The sequence below is a fragment of the Mesoplodon densirostris genome, chromosome 5, assembly GCF_025265405.1.
Source record: "Mesoplodon densirostris isolate mMesDen1 chromosome 5, mMesDen1 primary haplotype, whole genome shotgun sequence".
Classification (NCBI taxonomy): Eukaryota; Metazoa; Chordata; class Mammalia; order Artiodactyla; family Ziphiidae; genus Mesoplodon; species Mesoplodon densirostris.
In genome coordinates this window covers 8,671,102-8,684,843 of record NC_082665.1, presented here as the reverse complement: position 1 = coordinate 8,684,843, position 13,742 = coordinate 8,671,102, and the positions used below count along the sequence as shown (strand labels likewise).

General features: G+C 43.1%; 1 protein-coding gene across 2 annotated transcripts in view; it reads right to left on the bottom strand.

The window, feature by feature from the left end:
- Positions 1 to 13,742, bottom strand: part of HLCS (holocarboxylase synthetase) — a 189,614-nt gene that overhangs the window by 61,295 nt on the left and 114,577 nt on the right. The gene's annotated exons all lie outside the window — the stretch shown is intronic.

Here is a 13,742-nt window from a genome sequence, read left to right as displayed (position 1 = left end):
ACTGACACCATGCTTGCTGGAACATCAACAAGGAGGATGGAGGACAATGAATAGAGTTGGTACTAACGTATCCTCAATTCTCAACAGAAACAACAGGGACAACGTCAGGTTGTCAGAAATCCATAAACAGGCCACTAAACCTGCAGGCTCCCTGGTAACACAGGTGGAGAGAGAAATCTTATTGTAAGTTATTGATGAAATCCCACTGACAGGCTGTCAAAGAGGCACCTCAGCCAACAGCCCATGGACTGCTGACCCTCTGCCCTCCTCACCAGGCTTCCCTGCCATACTATAGGATGCCATACAGTATGGTTAAAGCCGCCTCTGTTATCTCATCCAGAATTTCTCCTTCTTCTAGGCTTTCTTGCACCATGCTATGTGGAGACTTCCTCCACAGGGGACACAGAACCAAAGGCAAAACCTAGGTAAAAGGTACAAACACAGCAAAGAGAATGAAGACACATGCACAACCCTCTTAGCCATGAAAGAAACAAATTAAAATAAAGGGTGACATATTTTCCTCCTATTCAAGGGGTCAGATTTAAATCACTTAAGACACGGTGGTTGAATGGTTACACACACACACACACACACACACACACACACACGTCGGTGGTGCTTTAAGTTAACACAACCTTTTAGGGAAGCGACTCAGCAGTGATGAACGGCCAGTCGTGAACAAGTTTATGGTCTTTAACCTGGTGGCCTTGCTCTTAGAGTTTGTCCTAAAACTTCTTTTTGAAAGAAAGAAATGATTTCACATAAAAATATTCAACGTAGCTTCAGAACCACAGGAATTTGAAATGAACTAAATATCCAATAGCACAGAGACCACTAGAGAAATCACACTTGGCAACGCGGCCAGCTATCTTAGCCACAGCTCTTCCAAGAAAGGAGCCTGAGGCGAGAGCTTCAGTGCAGATGGCTTATTTTAGAAAGTAAAGGTGAGTGGGACCTAGGGAGACTTCAGAGGAGCGGTCTAGAACATTCCTCAGACTGTGTGCCCAAGGGAGCGTTCACCCGCTAGCTCCCATCCCTACTGGTCAAGGTGCGGCCAGTGGGAACTCTCTTCCCAGGCGTGCCTGTATGAACGGCAGGTGGGCGCCAGCAGGCTCCCACGTTGCATGAGGTGGAGCAGCAGCAGGCACAAAGCAAGCTGTGGGAGATGTAGTCAGACTGTAGCTGCATGAAGCTGGCCACGGCGGCAAGGGCCTGGGGAGAAGGTGCGCACTAGAGGAATCCAATACATCTTTGCTGTAATTTTTTAACTATAAAGGCAACATGCCAACACTGAAACACACTTCTAGTAGAAAATCTGGTGGAAAAAAACCACCCAAAATTCTCTCCACACTGAAATGAGAACACCATAAACTGATTTTTGCTTATGGACATGGCCTATAAACTTCTGGAAAAATGAAAATAACTGATATATTAACTTAATGTGATAATGGAATTTTTGTCTTTTATGTTATTTTCATTACAATACAGTTTGTACAATAAGTATGAAACTTTAAACATTTTAATCAGCCAGGATCTCTAAAGACTTGTCTAGCTCAGTGATTCTGAAATTTTACTGATCCTGGAAAGCTTCCAAGATGACTATTTCTGATAATCACCCTATTGTTTTAAGGCTAAAAAAAAAATCATAATCATAAGTAATCAACCATGATAAAACTCTGAACATTATACTGCCTAGATTTCAAATTCCTTTAGTTTTGTATTAAAAGTAACGATAAAAAAAAAGTAACGATAGCCTTTGTGTCAACCAATTCTTGAGATTGGTTTAGTTTTCATGCACATGTGGCAGGTCTGTGTGTATGTGTACAAACATATGCATATATACAGTACTAAGTGACTTTTAAGGAGATGAGCTTCATTCATTTTCCAAATCATTTTGACTTCTTGATTCAATTAAAATGCAGGTGGTGGTTCCGGTTCTACCAGTGTTGGTCTAGATCCTGTGGAGTCCGCAGGGCCCTCCCAGCCCCAGGATTCCATCACTCTACAAGCACAACTAGTGTGACTGAGAGCGCTATCGGCAACCCTGACCGTCATCCACAGACGGCATGTGTAACCTCTATGATGCCACAGCACAGCCCTGGGGAAGGAGCTACCAGGGAACAAGAGGCAAGGTGGAATCAGCACTATTTCAAGGATAATAGATGCCAGCTGATGGGATGTGGCTTTAAACAATGAAGAGAGAACTAGAAATCTGGCAGGCCGCCAGCCCACACCTCGGAGGGGACAGGGAACAAAAGGCAGAGATGGTGAGGGCCATCTTCTCTAAACAATTGAGGACTGGAAATACCTGGAAGGGGGAGGATGTGTTCTCACCTGGCACAAGGAGTTAGAATAGAGTGATATAAAAATATTAGGAAAAATGAAAGAATCCCACCAACTTCCATTCTGTGAGCTATGATTTTAACGTAAGAGTGACGATGGGACATCGATCAAAAACTATGACTTTGCATTATACTACACACTTTATGAAATAATTCTTGACAAGCTTACAAAAATTTCAGTTGTTTTAATCCAATATTTAAAATACAGAATCACCTTTACTACTAATGATTTAAGTACTTTTTCCAATGAGTGAGCCTTTTTTTAAAAATTATTATTTTGGCCGTGCAGACTGCCAGGGAAGTCCCTGATGAACCTTTTAATCTCCCTGCTCCATTCTTTTGTTATGTTCTAGGAGTTGATACTTCCAATAAGAGAGGCTGGGCACATGACAGAAAGAGCTTCTCTGATTATCACATAAGTGAATTTTTCCTTCTTGATCTTTAACATTTGGTGTCTGTTTTTCTTCTTAATTCCTCTACTTTCCATTCTACTATGTTGCTGATGGGATGTTTTGTCCAAATAGCAATACATCAAAGGCATATGCCAAACACCAATTTTAACTTTTTAAGTGACCAACAAGTGGATCCCCATGCAAGTTTGTTTATAATTTGGCAGGAAAATATTTACTAAAATATAACTAAAAAAATATAAAATGGAATGTAGTCCTTACTGACTGTGATACAAAGAGAACACCAGTGCTCATATGGGAACTCTTCCCCTAGGAGGGGGTCTCAGGAGCTGCAAAGGCTGTTTGGTGGGCTGATGAGGAAAGACCATTCCAGGAACGTGATGACGCTGTTTCCAGGAGGACACAAAGGCAACAGCAAGCAGGCACATGAAAGAGTCATTAAGTGGTCGAGCCTGAGATGAAAGGAAGAGCGGAGCTAAGTCTGCGAAGGAAAAAACACAGGAAGTGATAGATCTCCGGTGCCTACATGAAGAGTCTTTAAAAATAAAAAGTGGAGCTTGGATTTGGTCCAGAGTTGGCTGGAAGATCTCGGTGACACTTCACAGAGGAACTACCTCAGAAGAAGGGTGGAGGATGAAAATGAGGGTTCTAGAGGCAACAGACCAACAGGAGGGGGCAAAGGTGAACTCTGGGGCTAGAAGCGAGAAGCTGGAAGAGGAAGGAGGAGCTGATCATGACAAGTAGAGAAACAGCATTCTCAGACTCCCTAAAGGTAAGGCTTTGGAGGAAACTGACATGAGTGGGCCAGTTAGATGCACTCACAAATTTGGAAGAAGGAAGAGAGGCAGAGACCCCCCTCCTGCTGCTGGGGCCACTGTGTGTCCAGGCCCCAGCCTGGTGGGAACAGGCAGGTCGAGTATCCCAAGGCCCATAATTCCTGGGTGTTGCGAGTAGGTGCAAAGGCAGTGGGGGCCTGAGCTCTGGTCTCAGCCACTCCTAAGGTCAGCAGCTCCAGTGGCTCTGCTGACTCTTCCGCTTCCTTATCGGCGGGGCACTTCAAGGGCTTTCCTAGGTCATTCTTGGAGTCAGCCCAGAGTCAGCGTCTCCAGCCCTCTCACTGATCGCCCAAGTACCCAATTACCTACAGTCATCCCTTTCTGCTCAGAAGACCTGGAATCAAACCCTATCATGCCTACAGTGTGTCCTCCATCTCCAACTCATACTGAGTAAACCAGTAATGTTCTGTTTTGTGACATCTTCCTGGACGGCTACATCAAGTTGTACGCCATGCCACACACTGTTGGTGAAGTTCCACAACACCACAAATGAAATACGTATCATTACTCCCATTTTACAATGAGGAGGCTTGTCCACGTTTACACAGTTAACAATAGAACTGGGAATCCATTCTGCTATACTGCCTCCCAGTAAAAGTTTTCAGCGTGAATACAGGACAAATATTCAAATGAGAGAAAGGTAGGAAATGGAGACAACAGAGGGACCAGTGTTGGCTTAATAAGTACAACTATGATTTGGGTATGTTTACAGGCAGAAGGAATAAAGAAGAGCAGAAAAAGGAGAGTCACGTGTGTGGATAAAGAGTTCTAACAGTAGATCCAGTAGTGCAGGCAAGTAGTAGGGAGGGCTGTGGGCAGAACGGATGGTGCACTAAGGACACCTACGAGGGGAGAATACAGATGGCCGGTGGCAGGTTGGGAATGGAGGTGCCTCGTAGAATCCATGAGGAGCATATACTTGAAGTCTGTTTTGAGCATAAAAAAGGAGGAGAGGCATAAACTTAAGAAAAGTACTAAAGGTCACCAAGAATTCTTCAATGAGTGTATTCAACTGGGAAATGCAAAATACTGTGTTGCTAGAAGCGAGAAGCGTATCATTCCGAAGGCAGAAAGAAACTCAGTGATGAGTATCCTTTTTACAGGTTTTCCATGTTCTGAGAATTGGAGAAAGGATTAAATTTTGTTGTATGTTCCTTCAGTAGGTTCAAAAGGAACTGAATAAAACCAGGAATCAGGATAGAACATATCAGCAAGGGGGTGGAACATGACTAGCAAGACTGAATTTCTTGAAAGAATGTTCCTACTTGTATCTACTAAGAGCTCAGCACTTGGTAGATGGGACTCAGAAGTCTGTGGAATGAATGAACGGCTTATGCTTCGCTACAGTAGGCAGGGTCAACACCCAGGAAATATCAGAGAATGTGCAGGACAAAAGTCACTCAAGGGGAGGACTTTTCTTTCCTTCATTCTTCCTTTTTTTACAAAGGGGTAATGGCTTATTCAGCATTTTTTTTCTTTTTTTCTAATTATAACATATAACATAATACCATATTTTCACTAACAGCAAAAACAATTCACATTAGTAGGGCTTCTTCCATCCACCAGAGTTAATTTTTTAAGTGGATAAGCAATTAACCATGCCAAGTAGATTAAAATTGATCCCTAGCATAAAAGTTGTGATCAATAAAAAACAATCTGTAAATTTGATTGCATAAATCCTTTTTACTTACGTCCACCATAAGCATAATTTTCAGGACCACTCCTTTACTCTCAACTACTGGAAAAGAAAATGTAATAACATTATTGCTCTGGAACTTAGTTCCCAGACAACGACAATACGCCTATTTTAAAATTTTGAAACATTCATGGAAGAAAACGTGCGATTATCAGACCATACTGCTAATCACAGAAAATGTGTGATTAAAAAGCCCCTTGGGTGTAGCCAAGCTCCGCAACGACTACAAAAAAATGCTCTCAAAAATGCAGCATGCCTTATTTAACTGGTTCCAACAGCCCCTGACTGGTTTTTATGGTTTGGCAACTTTATACATTCTGCTTTGGCGTCCTGCTATGAGGATCTAACTAACTCCCCCCTCATCCATTTCATAGTTACGCCTCTTTTGCCAGTTCTACTGAACGCCTGTGAAACTTCAGATAACACACCAACAACCCCACTGACGGTTTTATCTTCCGGGAAGTATGTCGTGCTGCTCGGTTTGTGAGAGAAGCACATCAGTACTCAACCCTTCAGTCCATTTCTCCTCTGCCACCAATGACATTACCCAATCTAAGGACACTTCTACTCAGGTCAGCAGCAACTGTTGTATCTTCTGTTGTCTATAGATTCATTCTAAACGTTGACACCTACCAACTTTTACTTAATGACACATGAATTACATTACTACAGTTAGTAATGTAATAGATATAGATATTATTTATTACAGAGCCAAACAGTATGCTGGGATTACACTGCCTTTCTCAGTGGGTTCACTGTGTCATTCAATGGAGAATATTACGAGTATTAAAATAAAGAAGATACTCTTTTTTTTCCTGCTCTAACAGATACAGTTATATAGTAGGTTGAATGGCAGCCTGTCCAAAAGACATGCCCATGTCCTAATAATTCCTGGAATCCTGCCTTCTTTGGAAAAGGTTCTTTGCAGATTTAATTAAGGATCTTAAGATGAGATCATCCAGGATTACCCAGGTGGGCCCTAGGTCCAAAGACAAGTGCCCTTAGAAGAGAAGGAAGAAGAAAAGACACACACAGAGGAAGATAAAGGCAGAGACTGGAGTGATGAGGCCACAAGCCAAGGAAGTTGGCCACCACCAGAAGCTGAAAGAGACTGTGTCCTCCCCCTGGAGGCTCCAGAAGGAACACCACCTTGATGACACTTTGAGTTCAGACTTCTGGCCTCAAAAACTATAAAAGCCATAGGAAACGAGTATCTACGTCCAGGTTTTACTAAGCTCTTAATCACAGTACACATACTAGCAATTTCCTTTCTCTTCCAGAGATTTTCCTCCTGGAGGGTTCTGTCTCATCCCACTTGGAACGGGTTAATCTAGGCTCTTCCTTTCTAATTGTCTTCTCAGGACCTCCTTAGCTGCTTCGATAAATTGGACCCACTGTTTCCTGGATCTCATGTTTTTATCTTTCTTGGTTTCCTTTCTTATTTGGCCAAAGCGTATCCTCAAGTAACTTCCTAAGAAAAGACACTCATAAAGCTATCTTTCTGAGACTTTCAGTGTAATGTCCCCAAATCATTGATTATTTGGTGGAAACGACTGTAGACTTAAAATCATCCTCCCTCAGAAGTACAGCACACTGCTCATGTTCTTTCCCTCGCAGATATCTGTATTCATCCCTCTCTTAAAGATTTTAGAATACTCCCTTTATCCTTGGTTCCAAGAGAATTTCGCAAGGATATGTCTAGATATATCTACCTAAAATCCACTCTGCTTGGCTGTATGTAAGACCTTTCAACATCAAGAGCCATGGTATGGGCTTCCCTGGTGGCACAGTGGTTGAGAGTCCGCCTGCCGATGCAGGGGATGCGGGTTCGTGCCCCGGTCTGGGAAGATCCCACATGCCATGGAGCGGCTAGGCCCATGAGCCATGGCCGCTGAGCCTGCACGTCCAGAGCCTGTGCTCCGCAACGGGAGAGGCCACAGCAGTGAGAGGCCCGCGTACTGCAAAAAAAAAAAAAAAAAAAAAAAGGAACCAGCCCTGCCCACACCTTGATCTCAGACTTCCAGGCTGCGAAACTGTGAGAAAATAAATTTCTGTTGTTTAAGCCACCTAGCCAGTGATACCCTGTTATGGTAGCCCTGGCAAACTAATACACAGGGTAACATCAGCCTCCTACTGCATCGTCCCATGGGAAGTGAGCACTATGAAGCTCTGCAAGTAACACAAGGTCTGTTCTCTGATTCAGAAATTTCGTGTTTCTTGTCAAAATATGTCTATATCTATATATAGACATATGCTTCTTTGAGGTACCAGTACCACACTAACTGTGCTAGTTATCACCCCAAGTCACTCAATTACTTTAAAGATAAATATTTTACTTGGGTAAAACTACCTGAGCATGTAACCGGGCCCTGTTTTCAGCCCTCCGCGACAGATACAGCCTAAGTTCAGAGCCTGTAAGGATTCTGCTGAGTGTCCCTCCATAACTTCACAGCTCCATGTGTACCCTAGGCTGCACCAGCCATGATTCCTCCATCTGTTTTCCATCTTCCAGAAAATGGCTTAACTATCATCTGCTGATAACCATCTCTTACTTTCTTTGATGTTGTAGATATTTAACTTTTACTCTCATACAGTCATTTTAATGGGGGCTCAAGAAGGGAAAAGATGAACACGTGTGCAGATTGCCATCTTAAACTAGAGGTGCCAATAGTTTTTCTTGAATATTGTTTCCTGATACCAAATAAGAGACCCAGAGTTAACTACAATTAACATTCTCAAGTAGCTAAATGAACACATGACAAGTTCTACAAAACTTCCTTTTCAAAACTTTTTACAAGCTCTACTGAAAATTTTTAAGGAAAATTGAAGAAATAGAAATCTTTGAGGACAGCCTAAGGGTAGGAAAGAAGTCAAAACTTTCAGCATATAGGGCTTCCCTGGTGGCGCAGTGGTTGGGAGTCCGCCTGCCGATGTGGGGGACGCGGGTTCGTGCCCCGGTCTGGGGGGATCCCACGTGCCGCGGAGCAGCTGGGCCCATGAGCCATGGCCGCTGAGCCTGCGTGTCCGGAGCCTGTGCTCCGCAACGGGAGAGGCCACAGCAGGGAGAGGCCCGTGTACCGCAAAAAAAACAAAAACAAAAAAACTTTCAGCATATAGAAATAAAGTTCTGAGGTGGATGGACCTAGACTCTGTCATACAGAGCGAAGTAAGTCAGAAAGAGAAAAACAAATACTGTATGCTAACACATACATATGGAATCCAAAAAAAAGTGGTCATGAAGAACCTAGGGGCAGGACGGGAATAAAGACACAGACCTACTAAAGAATGGACTTGAGGACACGGGGAGGGGGAAGGGTGAGCTGGGACAAAATGAGAGAGTGGCGTGGATGTATATACACTACCAAATGTAAAATAGATAGCTAGTGGGAAGCAGCCACATAGCACAGGGAGATCAGCTCAGTGCTTTGTGACCACCTAGAGGGGTGGGATAGGGAGGGTGGGAGGGAGACGCAAGAGGGAAGAGATATGGGGATATGTGTATATGTATAGCTGATTCACTTTGTTATACAGCAGAAACTAACACACCATGGTAAAGCAATTATACTCCAATAAAGATGTTAAAAAAAAAGAAGAAATAAAGTTCTTTTATCAAAAGAACTACTTTGTCTGAAAACTGAAAAATGTTATATTTAGGTATTGAATTTTTTGGATTTAGATGTTCTTAGTAGGTAGAAGGAATATATTTTAAACTTTTGTAAGATACAGTTTCTTACATTCTGTTCCAGAACTGGTCTCTGAATCATCGACTCTCAGGAATCTCACTAGGAATGCTCCCCCAATGACTTGCCCTCGTCTAACAGCATCAAGATAATTGATTAGACACAAGACAAGCAGCCCAAGATACAGGATGCAGCCATGCTCTTACAGCTCAGATTTTCTGCCTTTCTACCACCACAGTGGAAGGGGGAAAAAATCCTCGCAGTTCCCTAAGAGATGTGTTCTTGCACATAAATTGGCATTTAGGCTCAGTTAGATACCAAAGACCTGGTCCTTTAAAGCCAAGCAAGGAAGTCCCAGGCAGACAGGTTACTGCTGCTACATATGCATCGGCCCCTCTCATCTATGTCCAATCTACTGCTTGGCAAGTGGCCGTCTGGCTTTTTTGCGCTCAGAGCTATAACCTAAGGAAAGGGCAAAAGGTGAAAGAAATACCTGATGAGGAGGAAGAGGAAGGAAAGAAAAGAACACAAGGATTTACCTTACTGTCAACTTGACTGGACTCCCAGCAGGCAGGCTATCATACTAGAGAATCCCAATGAAGGATCTAGCATAGAGCACACAACTGCGAAGCTCCTCTCCTTAACAGCAGACTCAGTTAATGTATGAAGAGAGTTGGTTAAACACGAAATAGCAAAGTAAGTGATGGCTAGAGCTCCCCAACCTCCCTTGCAGCCTAGACAAGGATTCCTGTGGCCACAGATAGATTAGTGCATGCCAGGCATAGTTCTGAGCACTTTACAGCCATTGCTCATTTCATACTCATAATATATTATCTTTGCTTTGCAGACAAGGAGAATGAGGCACAGAGAGGTTAAGCAACTTGCCCAAACTCACACAGCCAGTAAGTTACAGAGCCTCAAACCTAACACTGACAGTTGTTCCCTAACTCCTTGTTCATTGTTTCCCAAAACATTACTTTTAAATTGCTTTCTCTCATTTAAGAAATGAAGATTATGCTAACTCAACCGTCAACAAAATGTGCCCTCAAAGGTAGGTAGGAAAAAAAACATGTTCCCTCAAAAGATAGCCCTCATGGAAGCATGAACCTTGAAAGGACTGTGAAGCATTACCAGATTTACAGCCACCTTCTTAGCACCCAATTTTTGGTTTCAATAGTTGGATGACTAAAGTAAGCACAGGAGTTTGCTCTTTATTTTCCAGTTTCTGGAAGAGCAAAAAAAAAGTGAACTTTCTCCCCCTGGAGGATACCATGAGACACAGAGGGTGCACTGAACCCTCCCAAAATAGGAAGCCTTTTGACAAGCCTTTTGAAACAAATTTATCTTAAAATATTTGACTTGGACACTGATTCTATATGGAGATTTTAATACTCAGAAAAGGCAGGATACGATATGGAAATATCTACAGTAAAAAGAAGAGGATGGGGCGTTAGCCAAGCCAGAAGGATAAACCAGATAAAATAAAGGGAAAGATTCCAAAACAAGAAAGAAAGTGGTATAGGTGCCAAAGACTCCCACACCAAAATCACTGCAGCTTTACGTAACTGAAGTAATTGCATCTTGATAGTATTTGTAGTGATCAAAATTAGCCCACAAACTGTGGACTTAAGTTTTGAGAAGAGTCTCCTTCACGGATCTGTCCAGAATGAAGAGAATTTGCTGGTATTTAGTATTTATCTTTGGACACATTGTGGCTCTTCATTAATACTTAGTAGTCACATAGTTTCTTCACATTGAGGTTATCTGATTCCAAATGCAGAAGTGAATTTTCTTCTCTAGTTGGGAGTGGGTGTATATGAGAGGAAAAAGACAGCAACTGAGCATGCGTGTGCCCAAGTATGGGAGGCACCAAGAGTCAGAGAGTGACCCATTGCAGGAGTGACCGAGTGTGAGAACAACTAAGTGCGAGCACGACCCAGCACAAAACAGACTGAGCGTGAGTGACTAATTGTGAGAATACGCAAGGGTGAGCGTGACCTATCACGAGAACATCGTGAGCGAGGCTAAGCACAAGCATGGCCCAGTATGTCCTAGGGCTTTGGGTGGTCCAGCACACAGTGGCTATGTATAAAGAGACTTCCCGCAAATACTTCTAAGTTCTGAGTTCAACGATAAATTTTCAGGTTGAGAAACAAGAACAGGTTCTTTGAAAAAGAGTAGTCACCCATCAGGAGTTGCCTGGGACCAAGGACCAGTGAAGCACCACCTTGTCCAGTGCAAGCCTTCCCAAGGAGACAACTATCCTCGATACCTGGATGAAGCTCTTCAGCCTCGTCTCACCCATCCTCAGTGCCCTGGCCTTATGGAACCCCACAGGGAACCCAAGGGCCGGGGAGGAGCCATTTCCAACAGAGCAGGCAATTGCTTCCAAGATTTAAAGCCAGGGGATTTCAAGACGTCTGACTCACATTATCAGTAAAGCAACTTACAGTTTTGTCTTTCCTAAAAATTGTGACAAAGACTTTAATTTCATATTATGTCAAGAGTTTTATGGCGCCAAGAAGCTTTCCAGTACTGAATACTCCTATATGAATCCCACAGAAATCAGACAGCAAAAGCAGCAATCATAGCTATCACCTTTTGGGTCAAAATTTTGATTAAAACCAACAGACAACGAAAACGTATTTTATTAGCAGTAAGATCAAATCCAGAGCATATGTCAAAGCTGTAAAGTCATAATTTCTCTAGATTACAGCTGGAAGCAGTAATTTTATAACTTGGCCCCTCCCTGGCCCATAAATCCAAATATAGTTCAGACAGCCTCTCTGAACTACAGGGTGATATCCCACTCAATGCGGGAGCTGTCCTGCTCAGTGCAAGACCCTGGGGAGGTGCTCCTTTCTCTGGGGTCCCACTCCCCCAGCAGGGCTACGCCAGGGCTCCCTGCTCCCGCCTGTTTATGGACCTGGGCGTGTCTCCCAATCCAGGGCCGGGATCAGGTGTCACAGGAGTACTGTGTTCCTGCATGCCCTGCATCAGCTGTTAAAGGGCAGACATGCCCCTGGAGTGGTCTAATTAGCCGCTATAAGGATGTCATATTTTGCCAGCAATAATCAGTACCAAGTCCGTTTTAGACACGAAAGTATCCCTTCAGAGGTGGCGCCCTCTTTCTGTGTGCCGCTCGTGCTTCAGTCACTGCCACAAAGAGCTGATTCCCATTTTTTTTTTTAATCCAACCAGAAGTCACCTGGCTTGTATTCATCTGCTAGCTGACCATGCCCACATCTAACTAGTCTTCTTACTCAGTAATGCCATGCAAATATGCCCATGACCTCTTCCTGACTCCTAATCCAATGCCACTGTCTGAATTCTCATGGTTTGCTTGGATTAGTGACAGAGTCTCCAAAAAACCCCCAAGTCAATCCACCACTCCTAGCCACTATCACAAGATTTTTCTGGAACACAGTCCTGCTCCAAGCTCAGAGGGGCTGACAGTTCTCCACAGGCAAGCCTTCTATCCAGGCAAATTAATCTGCTTCTCCCATTGCAAAACAGGATCAAGAACTATGCTCACCCTGAGGCTAAGATTACTATTTTGCTTACTAGTTCAGTGAAAATCCAGGTGCTAAAAAAAAAAGGCATTAAGTGTTAAGGAATGAGCTAAGCATTTTTTTTCTCAAGTAGTAGGAACTATACCAAAAATGTTTGTGGAATGGTGATAAACGTACACAAACTGGACGGACCTTGAAGTTCTTAGCACTGGGATTTGCTATGCTTATTGTTCAGAAAGCTATTTATACAGGTTTTGTGGGCTTCCCTGGTGGCACAGTGGTTAAGAATCTGCCTGCCAATGCAGGGGACACGGGTTCAAGCCCTGGTCCAGGAAGACCCCACATGCTGCGGAGCAACTAAGCCTGTGCGCCACAACTACTGAGCCTGCACTCTAGAGCTCGCAAGCCACAACTACTGAGCCCACGTGCGACAACTACTGAAGCCCGCACACCTAGAGCCCGTGCTCCACAACAAGAGAAGCCACAACAAAGAGAAGCCCGCACACTGCAAGGAAGAGTAGCCCCCACTCGCCCCAACTAGAGAAAGCCCACGCACAGCAATGAAGACCCAACACAGCCATAAAAAAATAATAAATAAATAATTAAAAATAAAAATAAAAGAATAAAGGTTTTGTGAAGACCTAAAGCATTACAAAAACTGTGCACTATGTTACACAAATTTTTATAATCTGAGGCTCTTTTGTAAATAGAAACCTCTGGTACATAACTCAAAATCCACCCAAATACAAATTGTAACAAACTTTAGACATTTAAAAATACAACACAAAAGACAGCATCTTGGCCATGTCCACATCAGGAAAAGTCCAAATGGAATGAAAGAGGCTGAGGCTGAATTATAAATCCCAGCAAAAAAACAAACAAACAAACAAAAAACAAACTCTATTAATCAAGAGGGCATTAATGTTTAACTTATCTAGTGGGTGCTAGTATCACAACTCCTTACTCTCAAACACACAAAATTATCAGCAGAAATGGGATGATACTTGTTTTTCTTTTAAAAAAAATGCTTTCCCAGTAATGTTACTCCATAGAAGAGCAAACATTAGTAAGATCCACAGCGGTCAAATGGCAAGAAATGAGTGGTAATTTTTACACACTGGAAGAGTTGGTTTTTCATAAAAGTATAATTTAAGAGAAATGTGTGAGTCAGCTGCGATCAGGAACCTTGTGTCAAGCTCGATAATGAAAAAGCCCCTTTTGTCTTCATGGGCTCAGTACAGCCCAGCCCCTGTTAAAACCCTGACA